Genomic DNA, 10,612 nt, shown 5'->3' on the forward strand with positions numbered 1-10,612 from the left:
AACACCCCATTGGTGTTATTCCCAAAAGTGCAGTTAGGTGATGATCAGGGAAACCAATTTGCTGGTGAGTACATGTGGTGCTTATTTTTCCATTCTTGGGATACTTCACTTAGTAGAATGGGTTCCAACTCTTTCCAGGAGTACAAAAGAGATTCTATGTTACCATTGTTTCTTATAGCTGAGTAATACTCCATGGTATACATATACCACATTTTACTAATCCACTCATGTATTGGTGGGCGTTTGGGTTGTTTCCACATCTTTGCAATTGTGAATTGTGCTGCTACAAACATTTGGGTGCAGATGTCTTTGTAACACAATGTCTTTTGTTCTTTTTGGTAGATGCCCAATAATGGGATTCCTGGATCAAATGGTAGGTCTACTTGTATCTGTTTAAAATATCTCCATATTGCTTTCCACAGTGGTTGCACTAGTTTGCAGTCCCACCAGCAGTGTACGAGTGTTCCTGTCTCTCTGCATCCATGCCGACATGTATTGTTTTGGGACTTTTTGATAAAGGCCATTCTCATCAAACTATACTACAAGGCTGTGGTTATTAAAACTGCATGGTATTGACACAAGTGCAGGGACACAGACCAGTGGAATAGAATTGAGAATCCAGATATAAAACCATCCTCATATAGCCATCTAATCTCTGACAAAGCAGACAAAAACATACACTGGGGAAAAGAATCCTTATTCAGTAAATGGTGCTGGGAAAAATGGATAGCCACATGTGAAGACTAAACAGTATCCTCACTTTTCACCTCTCAGAAAAATCAACTCACAGTGGATAACAGACTTAAACCTAAGGCATGAGACTATAAGAATTCTAGAAGAAAATCTGGAAAAAACTCTTATAGATGTTGGCCGAGGCAAAAAATTTATGACAAAGACCCTAAAGGCAATCACAGCAACAACAAAAATAAATAAATGGGACCTGATTAAACTAAAAAGCTTCTGCATAGCCAAAGCAACTGTCACGAGAGCAAACAGACAACCTACAGAATGGGAAAAAATTTTCTCATGCTACACATCCGATAAAGGACTGATAACAAGAATCTATTTAGAACACAGGAAAATCAGCAAGGAAAAATCAAGCAACCCTATCAAAAAGTGGGCAAAGGACATGAATAGAAACTTTTCAAAAGAAGACAGAAGAATGGCCAAGAGACATGAAAAAATGCTCAACATCTCTAATCATCAGGGAAATGCAAATCAAAACCATATTTGCATATTTTGAATGACTAATTTTCCTTTTGGGATTTAAGGTAAATGACAAAATGTGGTTTGATATCATGCAGTGTCTGATACATTATTTCCCTTAGGCTCTATCCTGGACCACTTGCTGTGGAGTTACTGCTTTTTCTTCCCACTCTTATGATAGGATAATGCCCACTCTTTTCCATTTCATTAAACTCTTATTATGCTTCTGTTCCTAGATACTTTCAGGACATTTAATATTAATTAGTTTAAAGTCACACACTCTTATAAGCTCCCTTATTTTCCAAATTCGTAGAGGTCCAGTATTAAAATAATTCTTACCTTTAAGCTTTTTCATTGAAGTAATTAATGAAATAGGAATTATGAAAGCATTTTCATTATATTCACGTGTACCTGCCATTCAACCAATGTCATAAATCCTATGAGAGCAGAGTCTGGGTCTGGGGTTCACACACTCTCTCTTATGTGACTGATCATAGTGGTGGTTAAACCTCTGCAAGAAAGGAATAAATGACTGCACAGTGCATAATGAATCATGACAAACCACCTAAAATTTAGACGCATCGTGTTAGCTTTGAGAATTTTCAATTTCTTCGACAGCAGGCGGAGTGGATTTTGGGTTTCCTGGGGTCACGGCCCATGAGAACAAAGGGGCTGACTGTGGAAAACCAAGCAGCCATTAGTACAGAAGTGTTCACCAGCCACAAACCCGGATTTGGTAAAATAGCCACCAGTAATGTACAGATAAAGGAGAGGGTGTAAAATGACACAAAGTTGCTCACTAGGACAAGGATGCTTTGGGTGACTCTGGACTCAGGGGAGGATCTAGGGGAGAGGTTGGTCTTATGAATGTGCTGCACCTGCTGCTTGTGCCTGTGCAGGATGCAAACCATGGAGCCACTGGCCCAGGTCATGAGTCCCAAACACAAAACATCATAGGATGTTAACAACATAACAGGTAGGAATCTTAAAATGCTGTTGTGAGTATGTACTACAACACAGTATCCCAAATCCTTGTCCTTCGTGTTGTTTATGCTGTTCTGCTGGCCAGTCACATACTGAAAAAGAATGGCATTTACCAGCATGTTCAGGATCCAGCACAGGATACTGAGGGGCCCAATGCACCGAGGAGCTTGTGGTTTCAGCTCTGCCCACCTGGAGCCTGTGGGGCTGATGGTGATGGACTGGAAGACACTCAAGAGACAGGTGGTGCCAATGCACACACCCCTGCCCACTCTGTGAACATAGAAAACAAGTTTGCACTCAACATCAGTCAGGGAATGTTTCATCCCAAATGCAGCCAGTGTCTGGGGGACTCCTTTGGACACTATGACTAAGGAGTTGGCTACAGTCAGCTGCAGGAGAATCGAATCTGTGAACCTCACTGTGCAGCTGGTATAATAGAGGAAGCTGTAATGGTAAAGAAGAAAAAAATTCCCCAGGAGTCCAACTGTGATCTGCGATAAAAAGATCATTCCTATTACCACATCCTGGGAGGTCATCTGTCATTTTCTGGTGACTGACAATTCCATGCAGACTGAGAGAATCCTGTGTAGAAACATGAGGTCTGTTTTATATGGTGACAACTAAAATTCGCTATTGTACTCTTACCATTACTTTCAGCTAATCACGTTCTTAATAAATGCTATTTTCTTTTCAGTAAGAGCTTTGCTGTTGTATGAAATTATAATTATATATATATATTTTCTATCTATACTGAAAATCTGCCCACTACAAGAGCACTATGTTAATGTGTTGCATTCAGCTTTTCCAACTCTTGCAGGCTTTATTATTCCCATTTTGCAGATGAGAAGATCTTAGGCATGGGAAGGGTAAATGGCATTTCTCAAGTAAACTTGTTAAGAAGAGTGTCAGAAGTGGACGGTTTACTTAATCATTGTGCTCTCTCAAATCGGACATATATATATATATTTTCAACAATCCACATATTTTCTTCATATTTTTGCTTATTCTGTTATTTTTAAAAAGAATGATCATGTGCCTTTCCCCTCAATTTTGTTTTTGGTAATTTTTTATTGAAATACAGTTATTTATTTCATAGGCATATATCATCCATGTTATTTCAGAGATCCAAGTAGAATATACCTGCACTGATTTTCCTGTGAAATCTTACAATGATAATCATACAAGATCTAGTGGAATTTATTGAATGCACAAATATTCCATGTTGGTTTTAAAAGAGGAGACTCTTTTTCATCTTAATCAAGAAGGAGCACAGGTGGAAATGTGTGCTGGACAAGGAAACATGAGGCATAAGTAGGAGATAAAATACTGCAGAGGACAAGCTATTAATAAATTACCTGTAACGTACACAGAAAATTAGTATTTGTAAATGCAAAAGTATGAAATAAAATTACTTCAGTGTCAGAATAGTTAAATGTATTAAAACATAAGTGTATTATATAAAAGGAAAACTGGAGGTAGGAAAAATTATTCTCTTAATCAATTTAAATAGTAGTAGCCTAAATATGAGGCTTGGAAATGGCATTAGAAATTTTTTGTACAACAGGAAATATCATAAACAATTCAATTCTTTAAAACACTGAAATCATAATTTTTAAAAATACAAAAAGCTAAGGTTAAGTTACCTTTCCTGTTGACTTTGTGAAGGAAAACTGTCATATACCACGATGACTGGACAACAGGTGCTCTCTGTCACCAGAAAGTTATGGTCTCCATTAGGTATGTTAGTATCCCTAGAATTGGCAAAAACCCTATATTTACTATTTCTAAACAGAATAAATTAATTCAATCAGCCATGCCTTACACATTACCACAGCCATGAAGGTATTGTAGAAACATCTCAAACCATCCTAGAAATGGTGTCCCCCACTCCTGTCTGGAAGGTAGAGCATCTCGGAGATTAATTCTCAAATTATACAAGAGAACCCTAAAAACTGCAGGAATCTATGACTTTATCAAAATCAACAATGATGAACAGTGAGGATTACATTAAATTAAATAAGAAACAGTTAGGGACTGGTTCATGGTCTTGACCTCCATCCTTTTCCACAAGTTCAACCCATAACTCAGATATTATTTCCTCCTTCTTGCATGAATGTTGTACTGGCTCAGTTTCCAGCCTTAAAGAATCCCTTTTTCAGGCAAGAACACTTACCCCAGGTCCTGATACACTCACTTCCCTTGCAGACTGTGCCTCACAGACCAAAAGATAAAACGCTCACCTGAGTTTCTTCCACTGCTGACGGGCTCAGGGATCACAGTCAGGTCAGCACAGCCCTGAGTGTGTGGGAGGGGGCAGCCAGGTCTGAGAGATATGATTTGTGATCCTGTGACCTCACCCCCCACAGAGCTGCAATTATCATTTCACCTGTAGTAACAGTGACAGTGCACACTGGGGAGCTAATCACAGTTTGAAAATCTTTGTCCCAGTTGCCAGTTACCAACTGTAATGATGCCTTTCTAGGGAGCATCTCCAGGGAGATGAGAGTGTTTGGGAGAGGCCCTTCATTTCCACTTCCGTGATTCCTGGAGGCAGACAGGGGCTCCCCTACAGAAATAAGAAAATGATGAGGCCTGAGACATGAGAGGCTGACAGCAAAGCACACGTGTCTTACTGCATTCTGTATTTCTCTGATATGTTCCTTTGGGGAAAATCTAATTTTCTGTTAATGCTCAAAACCCTAAGCCAATGTAACATTTAATTATGGCTAAGGAAAAGGAATCATACAAAGAATTCCAAAAGGATTTGTCAACAAGTTACAGTGCAAATAACCTGTTGCACTGTGACAGCTTATTTATATTGTAGGAACGTGAAATCAAATATTGATATGAAAAATAAATGGGGAGAAATTTGTGCAGATCAATGCAAATTAATAGGCAAGTATAGATGACATATTTTGGAAATATATACTTTTTCATTATTCAATCCCATAGAGTATGGATTCTAAACAGTTTAATATTATAGAAAAATGGGACACTTTAAGAGACCATTATACACAAAACCCACAACATGATAAAATCCGCAGAGACATTCTACTAATGAAATAATTGATAAACTGATGCTACCTAACTATTCAGAAGTTTTAAAGTCTTTAATCTTCCCAATAATTTTTGGCACTTTTGTGTAAGGGTAATATGAGAACTTTGCCTGAATGGAGCCGTATAGGTTACTACAGACATATAGAACATATGAATGTGAATGTGAAAAAGTTTAAATATCAGAAGCCATTGTGTTAGCACTTTAAATCATTATATCATGATCTCATGCCCTTTATCCCAGGAATGCAAGTGACATTCACCATTTGTAAATGCATTACTACAACTAGTCACATTAATGGAAACAATAAAACTATCGTGCACTTATTTCACAGATTAAAAAATATATTCCTACGAATCTATAGCAAATCATATTTAAACAATTAATAAGAAATTAGCATGATATATTTCTGAAAAACATGAAAAATAGATTTGTATGAATAACATGATATTACATATTTGGCAAGAAAGATTCAACAGTAGCAAGATGTCAATGATCTTTAAATTAGTTTATAAATCAAGTTTGATTCCAAATTAGATACTGTCTTATTGTTTTCTGGAGATATAAATTTTATTTCAAAAAAGAATAAAGAAAAATCTCCCTGAAAAGCCTGAAAGGAAAAACAGTGACACACTCATCATATATTGAAAGGCTTGGAGACTAAAATACCGTGGTGTGGATTCATGAACAGATTGAGAGACCAATGCAATACAAAATTCAGAAATGAAATAAAGCACATATGGAATGTTCTGTAGAATAAATGCAGCGGTGGTGTAAGAGGGACGGTGAGCTTAGTGTGTCTCGCCGGCGACAGAAGCTCCAAAATATGCAGTGAAGATTTTGTCTCCCAATGTGTTTGCTTCCTGCAGGGCTGAAGTTTCCACATGTGCAGGCAGGACATTCAATACTGGAGCAGGAGCATCTTTTCCTGTGGTCTGTCCCTTGACATTACCCCTGAATAAACACACATTGTTCCCAATTCTGTGTGTTCATAGGGTGTTGCCTGGTGAGCTGATATGTTACTACTCTGAGCAGAGGTTTATCATCTGCAAATGACCCCATTGCTCAGGAACCTTGGGAACATTCACATCTTGTTTCAGTACCTTTTTTTTAGTTGTGTGATGTTTGTTTCTCCCTGTTCTGGGCCCACAGATGGTAAGAGTCTGCAAAGAGTCCAGGGAGGGCTGGCAGGCAGGGAGCTCACAATTCAAACATCCCCTAAGTCTGCAGCAGGACCCCAAAAGGAAAGCTCTGAGCCCAGTTCCCTTTGTGTGGTGGCTAAATTGTCTTTCTTGGAAGTTGCGCTGGGGGAAGGGGAAGGAGGAGAAAAGAGTCCAGGTGGAGGAAAGCCCACCCTCTGGTCACCTCCAACCCTCTGTCCAGGAGGCAGTCCACCCAGAATGATGGAGCTCTGGAGTCACAAAGATGACTGGGGACCCACTGTACCCTTGTGGTTCGGTTCCTACAGTCTGGACTAGAGTTGGGAAATGTCTGTGTGGGGATGCACAAGATGGAATCTGAGGGATTGAGCCCCACTGGGGAGGACAAAGGTGCTGGGTTGGTAGAGAAGCAATATGGCACCTGCCATCTGGCTCGAGTCTGTGAATCAGTAGGCATGGGTGGGGGGCTGGGAAACTTGTGCCCTGTCCGTAAGAAGCTCTCTGCTCACTGGTGGCAGCAGTCTCTGGGGTCACACTGGCAGAAGGTCTTTCGAGCAAGCCCACCAAGAGTCCCGGATTCAAAGGAAGGGGGTGTTAACCAATCCACCTACCCTTCTTTCTGGTCTCCAAGCCTCTTGGGGCTTAATCCCCGTTTATGCCTTTCTCCTTCCAGTTCTGCTCCACAGCCTCTTCCCATGGAATCTCCTGTAGGTTCAGGCACCATTCCTTCAGACCCTCCTCTGATCTCAGTTTGCCTGTCTGTTTGTTTTTCCTCTTAACTTCTCTTTCTTACAGAGGTTCTCTGACTGGTGGTGTCTTTGGTCCACTATCTTGCCCTCAATAGCTATAACCAATACTTATGGGAGATTTATTTCTGTTAGCCAAAAAATTGGAAAAAACATAAATAGCCACCAATAAGAGAATCCACAAACTTGTTATACTGTAGACATAAAATGGATTAAATTGACACCCTCAGGATTAAAACAGAATACATTTTCATAAACACAACAAAATGGTTAAATCTCATTAAAAGTATGCTAAAGACTCAGGTGAAGCAGGGGGATAAGGTGACTGCTGAAAACAAGATCTTAACTGAAGTTCATAAACTGAGCCCACTGGGTAGGTGTATGTTAAAATATTATCATTATTTTTGCAATAGATTTATTAAAGTATAATTTACATGTTCTAAAATTATATTTAAATGTAAAGATAAAATTCATTGATTAATTGATTTTGGGAATGTGTAAAGTTGTGCAACCATCACCACTACCTAATTTCAAACATTTTCCTCTCCCCAAAATAGCTCTCTACCATTACCCTATCGGCTGCATTGACATAGTTCATCCCTCTCCCTTCATGACATGATTCTATGATTTATCTTCCAGTTCACAATTTTCTCTGTACATATTTTTTTCTTTTTGATCTCACTAGCCTTTTCTTCTATTCCCAATTTTTTCAAAGAGTTGAGATTTACACAAAAAGCTGCCTCCATGACATCTCCATACTGATGTGCAATGAGCCAAATGCAAACTCTAGACCTCTCTCCTGAACCTGATCTCCCAGCATCTCCCCCTTTTCCATGAGAGCAACTCCATCCTACCAGGTGCTCTGGCTCCATCTCTGTGGTCTACCTTGACTTCTCCAAATCTCTTCCCCTCATCTCCATCAGATCAGCAAAGCCTTCACCCCCAGCTTCTGGATGTCCCCATCTCACCACTTCTGAATGAGCCTCTAACTATTCTGCCTGCTCAGAGCCACCATCCCCTCCTGAAAGGATGATGGTGGAGCCTCCTCACTGAGCTCCTTCCCCTGCTTTCACCCCTGCAGTCTGTTTCCCACCCAGCACCAGAGTTACCAGGCAGCTCACTCCCCAGCTCCAACCATGACAGCTCCCGCTCTTCGGAGTCCAAGCCCCAGTTTGCATGTTGGCATGATGCCTTCCATGATCTGGGTCCTGGTGCCCTCTCTGGTCCAATCCACAGCTGGGCCCTTGCTCACTCCCTCCAGTCCCTCAGCCTCCTTGATGCTCCCCCAGTAACCAAGTTGTTCCTGCCTCAGGGCTTTGCAGTGCTGTTCCCTCTGCCTGAAAGCCCACTCCTGATACCCATAGGGTAGTCTCCCTTCTCTCTTCAGGTCGCTGCTCAAATGTCATCTTGTCAGGAACATCTTCCCAGAAACCTTGCAGTGATCACCCAGCAGGAACTGCCATGACCACTCCACATGCCCCATGACCACCTTCCTGCCTCATTTTGCGCTGCAGTCTTGTTATCACTGGACATGCAGAGTACTGTCGTCTGTGTCTCTTTCCTCACTGGATTATAAATCTTATTATGGCAAGAATTCTTTACTGTATTTTCCCTGTTGTATCTTTTCAATACTCATTACTTAGTAGTCACACAAAGAACATTTATTGAAAGAATGACTAAATCACACAAGGACAAAGAAGCTGTATTTTATTTTATTTAATACCTTCATAACTTGCTCCAAAACTGCATGTGTACCTACATGTCAGCATTTTAAATCACATTTTAGTCTTCTGTTGTAAAATTAATTTTTTTTCAAGAACTCCCTGGTAAAAATCTGTTGGCTCATGGAAATTTGGTAATAAATAGTGGAGCAAAAGCCTAAAAAAAATCTCACTGTATGTTTACACAATCACTGCCCACACCCAGGGTGTCCTACCTTAGGACAATGTCCACCTCCCAAATACCAGTCCAAACCTCTACTCATTTTTACAGTTGTGTTGTCCACACGTAAATATAGAAACAGCAGGAACAACATTATCATGTCCCTCCAGCCTTTCACCATATCGAATCATCAAGGTCCCAATCACAGATGACTCCAAATGTCACCTTCCCATGGCTGCATCTGGCCCTGCACATAATTGGAATATTGACCAAGTCTGATTACAGTGTCACAAACCTTTCAATTTATTTACACACTACCTGGCATATTACCATGCCTTGACAATGCATTATGAGATGCTTCATAGTTCAGACCTTCCCCAAGCCTGTTGAATCTCTCAAATACTCACATCCCTCTTCACTTTTCATAAATTTGATCACCTGCTATTGCACTGATGCATTAAATAATTTGAAGAAATATTTGGGTTCACTGCCATGAAGTCTACAATGAGTTGCTTTAAAGTTACACACTCATATAAGCTTCCTTGTTGTCTGAATTATTAGAGTTCTAGTTTTAAAAGAATTCTTAACTTTAAAGTGTTCCATTGAAATGATTAATAAAATGGAAATTATGAAATAACTTTAATATATTTAGTCCATAAATGGCATCCTTACCACATTTAAATTCCATGAAGGCAGAATCTGGGTCTGCATTCAAACACTCTCTGTTATGTGAGTGACTATAGATGTGCATTAACCTCTCTGAGGAAAGAATAAATGACGGCACAGTGTAAAATGAATCAAGACACCATACATGAGGGCCGGGCGCGGTGGTGCACGCCTGTAATCCTAGCACACTGGGAGGCCGAGGTGGGTGGATTGTTTGAGCTCAGGGGTTCGAGACCAGCCTGAGCAGGAGTGAGACCCCATCTCTACTAAAAATAGAAAGAAATTTTATGGACAGCTAAAAATATATGTAGAAAAAATTAGCCGGGCATGGTGACGCATGCCTGTAGTCCCAGCTACTTGGGAGGCTGAGGCAGAAGGATTGCTTGAGTCTAGGAGTTTGAGGTTGCTGTGAGCTAGGATGATGCCACGGCACTCACTCTAGCTCGGGCAACAGAGTGAGACTCTGTCTCAAAAAAAAAAGAAAAAAAAAAAAAAAAGGAAAAAAGACACCATACATGAAATTTAGAGGTATCTTATTAGCTTAGAGAATTTTCTATTCCATGCATAGCAGGCATAGTAGATTTTGGATATCCTGGGGTCACGGCCCATGAGAACAAAGGGGCTGACTGTAGAAAAACAAGCAGTGATTAGTGCAGAGGTGTTTACCAGCCACAAACCTGGATTAGGAAAAATAGTCAAAAATAAAATAAAGATAGAGGAGAGGGTGTAAAATGATACAAAGGTGCTCACAAGGACAAGGATGCTTTGGGTGACTCTAGACTCAGGGGAGGATCTGGGGGAGAGGTTGGTCCTATGAATGTGTTGCACCTGCTGCTTGTGCCTGTGCAGGATGCAAACCATGGAGCCACTGGCCCAGGTCATGAGTCCCAAACACAAAACATCATAGGATGAAA

This window comes from Lemur catta, chromosome 22 (assembly GCF_020740605.2).
Source record: "Lemur catta isolate mLemCat1 chromosome 22, mLemCat1.pri, whole genome shotgun sequence".
In the NCBI taxonomy this organism is placed as follows: domain Eukaryota; kingdom Metazoa; phylum Chordata; class Mammalia; order Primates; family Lemuridae; genus Lemur; species Lemur catta.